The 14,999-nt window shown below is 50.9% G+C and overlaps 1 protein-coding gene across 4 annotated transcripts in view; it reads right to left on the bottom strand.

Moving 5' to 3' along the window:
- The window catches only part of SH3PXD2A (SH3 and PX domains 2A), a 238,199-nt gene that overhangs the window by 169,108 nt on the left and 54,092 nt on the right, over positions 1-14,999 (bottom strand). The window lies entirely within an intron of this gene.

Consider the following 14,999-nt stretch of genomic DNA (forward strand, 5'->3'; position numbering starts at 1 on the left):
GGTTAAAAGGATCACTGATTGACGGGAAGACTGGACTACAGGGGAGACAAAAGAGAGAGGGGGGAGATCCTAAGGAGGCCCTGAGGAGACCATCTTGGTCGCCCAGGTGAAAGGTGACGGGGCTGGACCGGGGAAGGGAGAGTGGATGGAGGGAAAGAGGGCAGATCCGGGCTGTACTCTGAAGGTCTGAGAGGAGCTGCCTTGCTGTTGGGTTGGATATGGGACGTAACTGGCCAGGTTTGGGGTGGTTCTGACTGGGTTTGAATCCCCTTCGGCACCTCAGGGGCTCCTGACAGCTGACCCAGGCAGCCCGTGTGCCCCAAACTGGTCCAACGGCTTCCAAGGAGGACGCTGGCATCCACTGTTCTGATGGCTTCCCTGGTCACTCCGGTCACTCAGCCCACAGAAGTCCTGTCCTATAACTTCTTTCTGGAATCTCCTTACGCAGGGTTTCCTTAGAGTCTCTTCACATTGGGGGAAGGGGAGGACAAGGTAGAGCCCAGATGGAAAAGGAGAAAAAAATCCTCGAAGGGACAAATAAAACCCGGGCAGAGTTGCCAGGGGAAGCCTCGTAAAGCAGCCCACGCAGCAGGCGAGCCAGCCTCGCGCTTCCCTGGCTCTGCTGCCAGCTCCGTTTAATGAGGCTTTCCTGGGGGCGGGGAGGGTGGCGGGGGGAACCTGGAAATGCAACAGGAAAAATTCCCCCACGGAGCTTGGTGTCTTCCAGGCCACCCTGGTGCCCAGCTGTAGGTCACTTCTCCAGGTGGCAGCCCTGCTGACCAGATGATGGAATCCTCTCGGCGACCTCATAAACCAGGGCAGCTGCCCATCTAAGACGAGGTGCAGAAGGAGGATGAAGCGCAAAGAGAGAAGGTGCTGCAGCTCAGGGATTGCTGGGACACCTGCGTGCAGACCTGACCCCTTCATGCCCATCCTTCCCGGGCTCCAGATCCCAGAGGCCACAGAAGCTGGATCATGCTCACCTATGCATGTCCCCGAGGCGGTCCTGCCTCCGCACCTTTGCTCCTTAGGACCTCCTTGCCTGGAACGCCTTCTTGGCCCCCCTGAACCCCAGCCCTCTGCCTAGACCCACATCCAGTCCCACCTTCTCAGTAAAACATCCCAGCACACCCCTCCATGACCCGAGGCAGGAGGAAGGGAATCTAGTATTTATCAGACACCTCCTCCATCTGCACCAATTCATTTCTTTAAAAAAAAAAAAAAAAGGATCTGAGGAAAATGTGGCAAAATGTTAACACTTATTAAATCTGGGTGGTAGGTTCACTGGCACCTGTTATATTATTTTCTGTAGGATTGAAAACTTTCATAATTAAAAATAAACAATAGAAAAGCTGACGGGCTGCAGTGCAGAGAAGCAGCTGGAAGAGGCCAGACTGGAGTAGGGGCGTCCGGTAAGAGCGTAAGAGCGCTGGCTATGAGCGAGCAATCGGGAGGACGGGGAGAGAGATGGTGCGGTGACTGGGGTGGGGGGAGCACGAGGGGGAGGAGCAGAGGGAGGAGAGTGGGAGAAGCGGGAAGAAAAGGAGGGGGAAGGGGAAGAGGAGGAGGACAAGAGGAAAAGAAGACGAGTGGGGGGGGAGGGGAGGGGGGAGAGGAAAAGGGAGGGGAGATGGGGGAAGGGTCCAGACAGCAGCCAGGTTTGGAACTCGCTGAGGCGGAAGCATGTATGTGACTTACAAGCGGAGACACCTGCAGGGCTCAGCCTGCTAGGTGTGTCCACTGGGATGGGTAATCAGCCTGCAGTCAGCTCATATTCCACTTGTCCCCGCTTCCTCAGCTCCACCCTGAACACAGTGACCTGCCCATAGCAGGTGCTCAACAAATGTGGTCAGGTGCTTACCCCACCCACCCTCTTGCTAATGGCAGAGGCTTGGGCCAGAGAAAACTGCCCCTCACTGAGAACAGATACTCAAGGGAGAGCGATGCCCTGCCCCCAACCTGTTTCTGATGCCTACCTGACCCAGATTGCCAACAGCTGCAGGGGTATTTGGAGCCAGCCTGGCCCTGCAAGAACCACTCCCTTTTCTGGGCAAATGCCCATTGCTCAGCTATTTCTAGCAGGCAGGCATGGCCCTAGAGGAACAGCTAGCATGGAGTGAGGGGCGGGGGATTAGACAATGGAAAAGACAGACCTGGGGGACCCTCTGTCCAGCTAGAGAAGGGGAAGAAAGGGAAAGAGCCACACCCCCGCCCTACCCCCAGTGACCCTGTACTCTCTGGGGATAGCCTGGGTGAGGGCTGAGGCCGCTGCCAGCCCCCTGCACACACACGAGCCCCTGGGCACAGCCCAGCCCAGGGAAAAGAGAAAGCAGCCACCTCTCTCCTGGGATGCGGAAGAGAAATCTTTCTCCAACGGCTGGCCATCACCGGTGCCGTCTGCAGGCAGGGAAGGCTCTCGGCCACTGGTTCCAAAAGGAATGGCTGTAGGTGGGCCACTCTCAGAAAAAGGGTTAATTGAGCCCCACAGCCCCCTGAGAAGGGAAAGCAGCTCCCTCTCCCTGCAAGGGCTTTTGCCTTCTCCACTGAGTCCCACACAGACCAGAGTCAGGCTCCCACCCTGCCTTCCCCCAGACTCTGCTTACGTTGTGGCAGCATCCTGGGGTGAGAGAAACACAGACAAGAGAGACCCCCAGACTGACAAAGACAGTCGAGAGTGAGAGAAAAAACCTCCAGAGAGGCCGACACGAGAGAGTGAAAGGAGGCTCAGGGAAAGGTCACAAGGACAAAGATGGCCACACACAGAGACATGCTCAGACAGACTCAGAGACAGAGAGACAAATGGAGAAACTGAGGAAAGACAGAGAGAGAGAGAACGCCACAGAGAGAATCCAAGAGTCCTGAACAGAGAAAGGAAACAAACACAGAGACTGATGACTTCTCTGTATGCCGAGCCGACACCCTGCCCAGCCAGTTCCCAGGGCCAGCCAGCCCCATCTGCTCTGCAGCCAAAGCCTTCCTGGCATGAGAGGGAAAGGACCCCTGTCCTCTTGGAGGTGGGCGGCCTCCCAGACTGGCTCTGCGGCCCCTGACCCACATGGGGGCCATGTCAAAGTGGCAGCAGAGAGGAGCGGTCCAGTGCATGGATTCCAGAGCCAGACTGCCCAGTCTGAATCCTGGCTCTTCACCTATCTACTGTGTGACCCTGAGGTCTTTATGTGACCTCAGTACCCTCGTCTCATAAAAAAGTGAGGGAGTGGTGGTGCTTCCATCCCGGGGTGGACTGTGAGCAGTACAAAGTAATGAGGAAAGGGTGAGGACAGTGCCTGACACACAGCTCCTGCTAACGTCATTATTACAGGAGAATCCTGCCAGTGTAGGGGCCACCTCTGCTCCTCACCCTCCCTTGCCCCAAGGGCGACAAGTCAAGGTTTGTCCCTGGGTTCTTTCCTTCCTTTTCTAGGCCTTTGGCCTTCGGGGCCTGGGCCCAGGTGGGCAGAGGTAGCCCAGAGCAAAGCAGGACAGACACCCACCTGCAGATGCCACTTGCAGCCAGGGGTGGGAGGGGTGAGCAGGTGGCGGGCAGGGAGCTCACTAAGCTCCAGGCGTCTCCTCATCTCAGGATGCCACAGTGCTCAAATCCTGCTTCAGATCAGAATCTTTTAGCAAGCCTGTTCCAGCTCCAGACACAGAGGCCCAGCACTGGACAGTCAGATTCAGGAGGTGAGGCGGGGGGGTATGGGGGTGCAGTTCTGGATTCATTTTTAATCTGGCTCACAGGTGAACTTGGCTCACAGGTCAATCTGATACCCAGCAAGGGCACATACCCATGGCTCCACCCTCCCCCAATCTGGTTCTCAACTACACAGCCAGGAAACCTGTGTTCCAAACTAGCCCAAAGTGCCCCAACTGCCAGATTTGGGCAATGGCAGTCTTTCCCCAATATGCATCAAAAAATGCTTTAAGCAATGATTAGAATCTCACATTTCTGAGTCCTTCTACACAATTTTCTTAAAACTTTGGCACTCTGATAGATTTCCTGGCCTGGTCTCTTCTGTCTTGGTCCCCACCCCATCACACTGTTGGATGGAGGGGGGAGCAGGCCCCAGCGACCCCCTGCCCATTCCTATCCTCCTCCCCAGCCCCCCTCTTCAGCCAGCACTGAGCTCAGAGCTCCAACAGGGCTGAACTGGTCACTTTGTTCTGTGGAGCCCAGATAAAGGCCCCCTAATTAGCAGATGGAGCCAAACTCTGGCTGGCTTGGGGGCCTGTCTCCTGGCCAGCTTGGAGGTGCCCAACACCATTTTTGCAGCTGGAAAAATGTTTCCTTAGTCCAGGCTGGGCAGACACTGTTCACAGTGGGGGGGTGGGAGGGACCTGGAGCCCCCCGCCCTCTCTAGAGGGCTCAGAGGCAACAACATGACCTTAGAATAATAACGCTCCATAGCTGCTCTAGGTTCTAAAGGTTTCCTGTGCCTTATCTCCTTAAAATCTCACAACTCTGCCAGGCAATTTCTGCAATTAGAACCATTTTGCAGATGAGAAGGTGGGGACTCCTGGAGGTTGGGTAATCGCCCTGGGTCACACAGCTGGTAAGAGGTGGGGCGCAAACCCAAATGAGCCTGTCTGATAACAGAGCCTGAGCTTTGCATCCCTGCGAGATACACTTGAAAACTTGGGAATTTGGCACCAGGAATCTCACAAGCCCTTTTGGAGAGCCTGACATCATCCAACTTAGGAGGTCTCTGGGGGATCTGAAATCTTTTATTTTTTCTTGGTTCTAGTTAAATTGAGGATATAAAGGAAACAGCTCCAATTCTCCAGCAACTCCTACAGTGATCTGTGTCCCTGAGACACAGGGATCGCAGCCCCTACAATCACCCGGGAGCTGAGGTCCAGCTGGGATGGTGGGTTGCTGATGAAGGGAATCAGTCCAGCTTGCATCTCTCGGTCATCCTGCTGGTGGCAGATCATCTCCCAGGGGAGATGAACAAACTCTGTATTCCCCAGAAAAGCCCACAGCTCAGGCTCCCACAGCTCACCCTGGCTGTCCCACACGCCTAGTTCTGTAAGAGTCAAAAGCAAAACCAACAGTTGCTGGAGTCGAGGTGGGTGGGAAGACTAGGAGGCCAAAGCTGCCACAAGCCGGACGGGATGTCCATGGCATGCAGGCTGGCTGGCGGTGGGTAACATCCTGGGCTGCTCACTGGGGTGATAACCATTCTGTGGGTTTACCCTGCTCAGATGCTTCCACCAGCTGACAGTTCCCGTGAAGGCTAAGGCTGTCGGCCGGGCTCTTCCACCCAGGACGACCCTGACTTTTCCTTTCAGGGTCCCCAGTACCAAGATGGTGCCCGGCATGTAGCTGGAACTCCTCCAGGACTGACTTGAAATTCCCTCCAGCAGGAAGGGAGTGACTTGTCACAGCTGAAGCTTCACAGAGTGTACACACACACACACACACACACGCACACACGCACGCACGCACGCGCGCACAGAACACTCACCTGGCCACCACCAAAGATCTTCCTTCCCTTCATTCTCCAGTTTGGAGGGGCACTGTCCCCCTACACACTTTCCAGCCAACTTTCCCGCTGGCTATCCAAAGAAGGGTAGATGGGGGGCCCGGAGGGGGCAGAGCTGAGTTTTCTAGGTCAGAGTTGTGGGCCTAGGACTGGAGGAGGAGGGAGGGGACAGAGGCAGCAATTGCATTCCACGGCCTCCCTGACGTGGCATCAAACACACCCTGACATGACACCTTACACTGGGAAAACAAGGTGTGCCGCTCCGAGCAGTCATGCCGGTGGTGTGAGCTAACTCAGACGCTGCGCCTGGCAGAGCTGGGCTCATTATTCAATGAGAGGCGGTGGTGGTGGGCAGGAGGTGGGGCTGAGCTCCGGGAAGCAGCCAAGCCTGAGAGGGGCTGCCCTCGATCTTTCTGGGCGCTAGAGAGAAGACTTCTGCTCTGTGCAACTTCTCGGCAGGGAGGGTGAATGGTTCCCCACCCCTCCCACCAGGATCTTGCTCAGTGATGGTGACAAAAACTTCCTGCCCTCCTCAGCCAAAAATGGAAAGAGGACTTCTGGGTGGGAAGCTAGAATTCCAGACAGGAACAAACTAGAAGCTAGAGCACCTGAGTTCTACTGTCGCTTGCTTGTCCTGGGATTTTGGACAAGTCACTCCCTGCCTCGGGCCCTCTTTTCCTTATCTGCCAAATAAGGGCAATGGGCTAGATCAGAGCGTGGCTGATCAGTTTCACCTCAAGGGGCCATCACCCACTGATTGCCTGAAGATATTTGGTTTCATTTTTTTAGAAAGATTCTGAGGCTGTGTCTGGTTGATTAAGCATGTCTGCCATGATCATTTAACAATGTCTGCCCTGGGCACAGGATGGGAGAGTGCCATGATCAACTAAGGATGTCTGTTGTGGGCATGACTGGAAAATGGCAACATGAATGCCAGATGCTTCCCATCCTGGTAGATCATCTCTAAGGGCCTTCTGGTTGTAAAACTTACAACTCCACCCCTGATTGCCCAGTGGACACGGTTAACACCAGGTGACAGTCATGTACCTCCCTTATTGTGATAATTGCACAAAGCTGACTTCCCCCTGTGAAAGGGACATTCTCGTCGGCCCTGCAGGACAGTCAGCGGGGGAGCATAAAGGCCCCCAACCCTCCAGTGCCCACATTCACAAGACTTCACCCAGAAGTTTACAGCCAATGAACACCGCCAAGGTTTAATACTCAGAGGACATTCCAGCTTCTTTTATAACTTTCCCCGGCCTACAAAGGAGCTTCTCCACTGTGTGAAAATTCCACCCAGACCCCAAGGACAGGCTGAAGGACCAGCAAACAGCAGAGATGGTTTCTAATTTCCAAGTGCACAAATGAGGGTATGATCTGACAGGGCCTTATGTCATTAGAAACAGGATATGCCTGGGTCAAATGCACACAGGTACCCGAAAAGGGGCTCACAAAGAGTACTCATCTGCATAGGAAAAGACTGGTTTCCTAAGCACACCTGCATCCTGGCGAGCATCCACAAGTCTGGGCTGCTCCAGAATGTCAGACAAGTTCCTCTGCTCTCTCCTTAGCCATAGGCTCTGCCTGGGTGGAGAGTTCTCCTGATGGCAGTCCCCTACATGGTGGTCCTCAGGGCCCAAGCTCATCCCTCTGGGTCTTATTTCCCTTTATGAACAGATGTGCTGAGGCCCTCCCCCAGACACTGTCCCTGCTGCCACCACCCTCCTCCCACCACCTCTCCCCATCTGCTTGGAGCCAGGTCCTGAGTCGCTCTGGACCTGAGAGGCCCCATGTGCACAAGGGTCACCTGAACCCTTGTTGGGAAATCACACAGGATGTTACAAACCCCATCTGCTCAGAGGGGAAAAAATAAACTGAACTTTTCCCAACGTCCTCCACCTGGACACCAGGTAACCCCAGGATTAAAACTCACTGGTAAGCAGCTTTCCATTCTGAACCTGCTCAAAGTACCATTTCACCCAGGCCCTCCCTTCCAACACTCCACATCCCTGCCCCACCTCAACGCAGGACCTGCCAAATGGGAACTCAGAAGAGACGGGGGAGGAAGTTGGAGTTCACCCTCACGCCAAAGGGGCAAGATGGAAGGGAGTGCTGGAGCAGAAGCCAGCTCCAGGGGAGGGGAGCCAGCCATGGATTTCCCAGGAGCCCACAAAAGCTCCACGGGGCTCCCCTGGGGTCCCTCTGTGTTCCACCAGGAATCTGAATGATGCCTCTTTCCAAGAACAAGGAAAAGCTGTCAACCAATGATTACTTTAAAAAAAAAAAATGTTATCCTAACAGCACTGCTGGGAGAAAGGTGGATTAGTAATTAAACTGTGGAGGTGAAAGCATTTATCTTGAAAACCCTTAACACCACCATCTGCTCTCCCGCCTGAGGGCAGACTACACTATTGGGTGAAAGTGAAGTCTATATTAAGGGGGCACAGGAAGAAACCTCTGTCTCCAGATGGAGTTGCGATCTTCAGCTGTTTTCTCTTGGAGTTAAGTTTCTGAGGGACAAACTGGTGATGTTTCAGCTTCCCTGTCTAGAATCTCGGGGCCAGGTCACTATTCTAAGGGTTTTCTTTACATGGAACATCTCATTTCGTTCTTACTACTACCTTATGAGGCAGGTATTTTTATTAACCCCATTATATGGATGAGAAAACTGAGACATAGAGAGGTTAAATAACTCGTCAAAGGTTATCCAGAAGGTTATCCAGTAAGTTCTGGACCTGGTCTTGGAACCCATCCATCCTGCCCTTTAACACTGCATTCCACCATCACGTAACTCTTAGTATGGTTTTGTCACGATGTGAGAACATGATACATGAATTCTAGCCCTAATACATAGGGCAAGTTCATGGGTTTTGAGCAGTATTTGAAAACAAGAGTCAAGTTTGACAAGATAATTTGGACAGATCCCTGGGGTCCGGTATAATGAGATCTAACCAGTTACAATCTACAGGAATGATCTAGAAAGATGGTCCAGGAAATATGAGATAATGTGATTTTGATAATTATTTTCATTTTCATTCTCTTGTTAGATATGTTCCCAATGTCTATTTTTTAAATCTGCGTTTTCTGTCTCATTATATTGTAATGACCATGAGAGACATATTTTATTTTAGACTTCCCACTTTCCCTACCCCCCCCATAGGTGTATCTTTAATTATTAAATATTACTATTGCAAATATCACATGAATGCATTCTCCTTTTTTAAAAAGGTAAAACATTACAGATAAGGCTAAGGTTCTCCTTTGACCAAGCCTCCCTTCCCATCGATGTCCTTAACCCTCAACTAGAGATAACTCTATTATCAATCCAGACTACATCCTTCTAGATCTTTTAAAAATATTTACATACATATGCTGTATATGTACCTGCAAAAGATACATCTTGCTGTTGTTTTTGTATAATTGCTAACATGCTGTAAATATTGTTTTGAAACTTGCATTATTCATTCATTAACATTTCTTGGGGATCCATCCATGGAATTGAGATCAATATCATTTGTTTTGACTATTGTACTAAGTAGTATGAAAATACCACAGTTTACTTAGTCACCCCCCATCAATGGTCATTTAATTGTTTCCCATTTTTGCCATGGGACTGGTGACTGACCTCAGTCAAGGCCAGTGTTCTCCTCTGTCTAGGGCTGTGAGCAATCACAATGATCCATAGCTCCCAGCACTGCTGGAGTGGGAACTGCCATGCCAACATGGAGGGTGCTGGAACTCTCTGGAATCCTTGGTACAAAATCATTCTTAGAAGTTGGCAGTTCACCTCCCCAAGATTTGGCCCCCTCGCCTTTGGTCGAAGATCAATGATCTTGAACAAATTCCCGCACAATGATTAAAAGGATAATTAAAAGAGCATCTGCAGGAGAGACATTTCCCCCGCTTTCTACTCTCAGGTTGGTCCTTGGTGCACACCAGAATCACCCCAGTTCGACCTCAGCTGAGGCCCTCTCTGGACATCAAACCAAATTAAAGCTCATATATATCAAATGAATGGAAAAATTAACACAGTTCTTTACCTGCAAAGTGAAGGACTTAGAATAAGAGCTCTTCTAATTCTGAAAATGCAATGATCCCATAAATTTCCATAAACCGCATCATAACACACCCACATACATGTCCATTCCAAGGCCAGTTACTAATAATTTAGGGATTATAGTTTTGTTCACCTGTCATTAGTCAGGCTATTTGAGAGCTGGAAAGTGAGTATGACCCTGGGGTGGGGTATGTGGGTGGAGAGTCTGGAGAGATGAATCAGGAAGAGAGATAAAAGTTCTTCAAGAGAGGTTAAGTCCTTTAGAGCAAATGAGCAAACCTGAACAACCCTCTTAACTCTATCTCCCAAGTGGTGCAGCGGGAGCTAAAGGGCCTCACCCAGCTCTGATCAAATATTGACCCTGTGCACTCGCTGGCCGGAGTTCAGACTCAAGTGCCAGCAGCACTGTGGCGCCAATGTTTGCAGAGCAATTACTGCAGCCCAACTCCTTGTAGGTCAGGGCTGGGGCTTCAAGAGCCTTCCGGTCCTTCCTTGGTGGGACCAGGCTACGGGCAGACACTCAGCAGTGAAGGACCTGTGCAAGGAAATTGGCAGGGGCTAAAAATGAGTCCAGCCACCAATGACAAGGCAACTTAAAAGGGCGTCTATGACCCCTCCCACCTTGCCTCCCCCCTTAACTGCACCTCCAGCAACCCAGCCCGTTATAACCAAACAGGCCTCAATATTAGGCCTGTCCTGGTGGGCTCCCTCTGGGACAGGTCCCTTTCCTGGTCAGAAAGGGCTGAGTAGTGAGTTATTTTTAGAAGAAATCAATTTCTACTTGGAGATCAAGAGCCTCACCTCTTCCCTGTTCCCAACTTGACATCTGAAATGCCCTTAAAAGCCCTCTCTGGAAACTGACCTGGTTTGAAATGCTCTATGGGTGAGGAAAATCTTACAGGTTCATAGTTTCCTTCTTGTTGGGGCCCTAGATTTTATGGGGCAATGTGGGGAGGGCCTGGGAGGGTAGCAGAGCACTCTGGGTGGGCATGAAGCCAGATCCAGCCTGTTGTGTGCTCCAGATGGTTAAAGCAGCACAGTCCAATAGAACTTACCATGATGATAGAAATGTTCTCTATTGGCTCAATACACTGCCACCAACCACTGTGGCTATTGAGCATTTGTGATGTAGTAAGTGTTGACCAAAAAACTAAAAATCTAAATTTAATTTAATTTTAAAATTTTAATTTAAAAACATTTTAATTAATTTAAATAGTCGCATGTGGTTATAGTGGCTAACACACTGGACAGCTCCCATACCTGGGTCTTCCAAGAGGGCAGGAAGAGGTGCTGGGTTCAGCGTGTAGCCTCTGGTGTGTGGAGGAGGCAGAACCACTGGGTCTGGAGGCTCGAGGTGAAAGATATGCGTTGAAGGCCTGAGCACAGGCCAATTCACTCTTATTCTGGATTATTCACCTTTTACTTCCACCCTCAGTCACCACTCACTCTCACAGCCCGGGCAGGGCTGCCAGATTTAGCAAGTGAGAATACAGGATGCACAGTAAAATTTGAATTTCAGATAAACAACAAATAACTTCTTTATTGTAAGTAGGTCCCATGCAACCTTAGGGACATACTTATACTAAAAAAAGTATTTGTTGTTTATATGAAATTCAAATTTAACTGGGCAACTCACATTTCTGTGGCAACCTTGATCCCAGGGCCTCACAGCTAGCAAGTGGCCTGTAAATGAAAAACATGGGAGGGGTGGGGGGGAGTGCAGCGGACACTGAGATAAATGAATCTGCTTTGTCCAGTCCTAAAGCTTCAGATAAGTGTGGAATGAGCAGTTATTAGGTGATCTATAGTTTCTCTCCCCTCCCTCCCCAATCTTGACTTCTCCCACTCCCCATGAATAGCTCCTTAACGTGCCACCAGAGTTCTAAGTACCTTGTAGAGAACTCATTAATGTCATGGGTCACCTCAAAGGGACACTGGCTCTTCTCCAAGCCCAAGCCCTCTGGTTCCTGCCTCTCTCCTTTCTGTCATTCCCTCAGAGCTCGTGGCCCTGGCGTGTCTGAGATTATTCATTTCCAGGGATTTCCTGAGAGCTCCACACAGAGCAGTTAGGTCCTGGAAGAAGCTTTGAAGATAATAACCCAGAAGGATGTTCTGCTTCAAATCTTAGTTTGCACACAGGACACGGGGTGGCGGGTGGCGTGCTGTGCTGGGCTGTCTGCTCAGATCTATGACAGAGCACCTTTCAAATGCTTCTTGGCCTCACGGCTGCAGAGCACAAAGGGCAGGGCACAGACGTCCATGTCCCCATTTGCTCTTCAGAGGAAGAAATGGAGGTGCTATTCCATCTGAGTATTTCATTTGGTGTTATTCCAAATGAAATTGGATCTGCATGTACCCCATGGCCCTCAACTCATTGCCAGGGGAGGGTCAGGGACCACTTCATATCACTTTGCACGTGATTCCCAGGTTATATTAGAGAGGTGGGAAACCAAGGCGCCTCCTCATGAGAACCTGACCCCCATCAAGAACAAAAGACACTAGCAGAAGAGGGAGAATAAGAGAGGGAAAGTATGGGGAGACCCACACTGGGGACAAGGCTACCAACTCGTGGGAGGAGGGGGGACCCAGGAGTCTATCAAGGAGGTGTCCAGGGCCCCCTGCCACTATCTGAATGTCACGTATAGACCCCCAAATGGTGCCCAAGTAGTACCAGATGTGAATGTACGATTCAGGATCTAAACTGATTTAGCTCAGTGGTTCTTCACAGGGTGTCCACAGGGTTCTGTGAACACCTGACACTGTAAGTAAAATTGTACATATGGACTCTTTTTCTGGGGAGAGGGCTTCCTCCAGATTCAAAGAGGGGTCTGTGGTCCGCAGAAGGTCCAGACCATGAGTTGGTGAAGCCATGTCAGCCACCTCCCCCAGGCTGGCTTAGGGAGCCTGGGCCTTGAGGGTCCCAAGGTGGGACCAAAAAAGAGAAGGAGCAGCCTGCTGGGGCACAACCCCACTCCCAACATGCTCCTGCCCAGCCCAGAGGCAAGCACCAGAGAGGAGCCCAAGGCCACTCGACTCTGGGCACTCTGACGCAGGCCTGAGCACAGAGCAGCTCAGCATTACAGGATGGAGCCAGTGAGGAAACAGCTAAACCACACCGAGAGAGCAGGCCCTGAGCCCCCAGACCCCTCCAACCACACAGCCTGCATCACCTGGTAACATCAGGTGACTCACTAGATAGCTAAGTGTCAGGAAAAACTGGATTAGCTCATTTAATCCTCTTAACAACCCTACTGGGTGGAGACTAATTGAATCGTCAGTCTACAGATGAGAAAACTGAGCCTAGAGAAGTTAAAAAACCTGTTACACTGTGACAGAGCCAGCAACCAGTCCCAGCAAATGTGTCCTCAGGGTCTAAAATCTAAGCCACTCTCTCTCACACAGCCTCTTGGCAAGCTGAGGTCTGAGGCCCACCAGTGGCCAGAGGTGGAGTTAGCAATTCTATCTGTTCTTCCTCCATAGGAGCCGCCATATTAAAATGAGTGACCCTGACAAATGAGAAAGGCTTCCCAACACAAATGCCACTAAAAGTCATCATGGAACATAAGATGGGTTCACAGAGATGCTATGCGTGGCTCAAAGGTTAAATTCCAAAGACCCATCCCGACCCCTTCCCTAAACTGCATCTACGGGGTGGCGATGACCCACATGGATGCTGATGGCCATTCCAAGGCTAAGGCCACAAATGGCACAAGCCGCTGCCCATGTGTGTGTCCCCTCCCAACACACAGGAAACTAGCCTTCCAGGCAAGGGAGAGGTGGGGGGAAGAGCATTCCTTTCTTGTGAGATTCTGTAATTCGGGAGGGGGTGGGGAACCAGAACAGAAAGGGGGAAGAAAAGTTCTGATTTGGAAGTTTCCACTGACTTTCGGATCCCCTCCAGCTCATCAATGAGTCCTTTCAGGGTTCCCTCTCCCCAACCGAGTTATCATTTCCTGTCCAGCACACTGCACCCATTGATGGGGTATCAGCAAAGCCCACCAGTTTATGCCAAAAGCATCCAAGGAGACTGGACAGGAATTGAGGGGGGAAGACAAAGAAGGCAGGAGGGTAAGGAGTGGCTTTCAATCCCACATTGTTGGTTTAAGAGAGGATTTATGATACAGAAAGCTGGCTCACCTTTGGCTTGTCTCAAAGGTAGAATAAGGACAATGAGATAAAATCAGGTATTAGGGAGCAAACATGCAGGTCTGCCCTTTCCAAGATGACTCACCACCAAAGTCCCACAAAGGAAAGAATGGACCCTGGTTGTGAGGTCTAGGACTTGGGGTTTCTTCTTTGCCTGAGCCTAAATCAGGTTCACAGCTCTCAGGAAAAATCTAGAACATTTTGGCTTTCCCTTCCTGGTTTAGGAGGGGTTGCTGCCCAACTCACAATGATTCTCCCTTCTCTGGTACTTGCCTCAGATACACAGGGAGCCCCATAGAGGCCATGTCTGTGCTATATGACCCTCTACCCCTGGCCATATCAATCAGTCCAGAGAGGGCACCTCGACCAAGTCAGGCCAAGGAGAATCTTCCCTGGGATTTTTCTACTTGGAAGTGAGAGAGAGTCAGTCTCTCTGCTATTGAGAGCCACAAGATACGAGATTCTAGAGCTGCTGACAGCCAAGTTCCTAAGGGTATGAGGTAACAAGCTGAGGACAGTGTCCAGAGGGCAGCAGAGCCAAGACAGAGGCAGAGCAGGTCCTGGTTTCAGTATTCCTGAAGCCCCCTGCCTCACTGCCTTCTCACCAACCGGTCACCTGCACAAGCTTCCCTGGTATATCCTCCTTCCAACTAAGTCTCCTTTTTGTTGAAGCCAGTGTGAGTGTAAAACTGTCCCTTGTAACCAAAAGAGGCCTAACTAAATTAGTTGGCAAAATGGGGGTATCTGCAATGGTAACTGTGGGATCCATGCTACCACCCCTACTATGTAAACATGCCTGTGTGTATTAGAGACACACACCTACCATACACGTGTACAAACTGGGTGGCAAGTGCCTTATTCAGTTAGACAGACACAGTGGTATGCCCAGTTTGTGTCTGTAGTTCAAGAAATTGCTTATTTTGTTTCAGTCTTCTCTGTGTGTTTGCTTTTCTTTGCCTGCAATGATATGGCAGCTTGTGCCTCACCCTGGATATTTATAGACACATGTCTGCTAAGGAACACAGCACCCACAGCTGGTCTCCCTCCTCTCCACCATGGTTTCCTACCTCCCAGGCAAAGGAGGATGACAAAGCATGACTGTTAAGACCATCTGAGGAAGTCAACAAAGCCACGAGTGTCTGCCTGAAAGGCATATCCAAGACTGAAATAAGCCCAGCTCTAACTGTTGAGCTTCTCTCATCTGTCCCTCTGCTCTAACCTAAACTTTGACTTGACTGCTCTGCTGGGGGCTCTCTGGCGGAATGAAGACATGAGAGAGGCCAGCCCACCAGAGAGATAAGGCCACCGTCTGA

Source organism: Cynocephalus volans, chromosome 7 (genome assembly GCF_027409185.1).
Source record: "Cynocephalus volans isolate mCynVol1 chromosome 7, mCynVol1.pri, whole genome shotgun sequence".
Taxonomy (NCBI): Eukaryota; Metazoa; Chordata; class Mammalia; order Dermoptera; family Cynocephalidae; genus Cynocephalus; species Cynocephalus volans.